This window comes from Meles meles, chromosome 8 (assembly GCF_922984935.1).
Source record: "Meles meles chromosome 8, mMelMel3.1 paternal haplotype, whole genome shotgun sequence".
NCBI classification, from domain to species: domain Eukaryota; kingdom Metazoa; phylum Chordata; class Mammalia; order Carnivora; family Mustelidae; genus Meles; species Meles meles.
In genome coordinates, this window is record NC_060073.1 from 33,063,091 (window position 1) to 33,064,680 (window position 1,590).

The following is a 1,590-nucleotide window of genomic DNA, read 5'->3' on the forward strand; positions in this document are numbered from 1 at the left end:
CCATAGCAAGAGATCAATAAACATTAGCTATTATTATTATTATTATTATTAATCTAAATAGCTTTTCTTAGAAGCCCTTAGTAGTCAGTGACAGCCAAAATGACTATTCCATAGGTTCCCTCATATATCTTTAGGTTGTGTCCATTAAATTCTGACATTGTGGCTATAAATAACTATAAATGAGCCCCCGGTGTACCTCAGCTTCATGTATTTAAATCAGGAGGCAAAGAATGATGATCCACCTCCCTTTTCCTTTTTGAACTAAGTTTTCCCCTCTTATTTCCAAGATTAGGTGTCTAACCACTGCTCTCCCCCAACCCCCTTTTATCTATTCATCCATCTGTCCAGTTGATGGGCATTTGTTACTGAGTTCTAGTTATTGTTCATGCATGGATTCTATCTCAGAAACTGACATTCTAGAGGAAAAGATAAAACATGCACACATACCTAACTGTTAAAAGAGTTAGTGAGTGATAAGGGTCAGAAGGAATGGACATCCCACAGTGGAATTCAAAGGAAGTGGAGAATCACTGCTATTTCATTGCTCATACTGTGCATCATATAGATGGAGAGATGCTAGTGAGGATATAAAAGACAAAAGCCACTGTTATCAGGCTTAAAGAATCTGAAAACTTGGAGAATGACAGAACTAAAGCATGAGTGACCGGGCTATATTCCAGCATTAGTACCTTGCCTGACCCTCAACAGATCTTCAGTTGAAGAAAGTTCCCAAAGTGTATCTATAAAAAATAAACAGAACAGAACAAAACAAAATCTGGAACCCTCCTGCCTGGATAAAAGATTCTTTGAAGGAAGAAAATGAATGTAACACTTACTGCCTTACCTCTGAAATCAGTCATGGACTATAAAGGTGGGCACAGGATACTTTTGATAGTCCCTGGAACAACTTGGCTTCCATATTGGTTTGCTCTGGTTGCCATAACAAAGTGCCATACACTGCATGGCTTAAACAAGAGAAATGTATTATCTCACAGGTCAAGTTGCCAGAAATCTAAAATCAAGATGCCATTCCTTCTGAGAGCTATAAAGTAATGGTCTGTTCCAAATCTCCCATCATGACCGGTAGATGGCCATCTTCTTGTATCTACACATCATCATCTATGTGTGTCATCTCCTATGTCCATCTTCTATGTGTGTCATCTCTGTGTCCAAATTTCCCCTTTTTATAAGGACACCAGTTGCTTTGATTAGCACCGATCCCAATGACCTCATTTTAACTTGGTTACTTTGTTAAAGACCTATCTCCAAATAAGGTTACATTCTGAGGTACAGGGGGTTAAGACTCCAACATATCTCTCTTTGGCAGGGGGAGCATAATTAAACCATAATATCTTCCAAGATCTAAAGATGGTGTTCACCAAAGCCATTGCTTAAAATTATCAATGTCGGGTAAGTTCAAATCAGCACATATTTACTAAGTGCCTGACATGTTTAGAACATAACAGTAGATGCTGGGGTAGCACACAGATATAATGGAGATATGGATATGGTCTCTACCTCCCCCACCCCCCACCAGGATAGGATATGAGAATCAAGTGGGACGGACAAGATGAGATGGACCCAAATAAC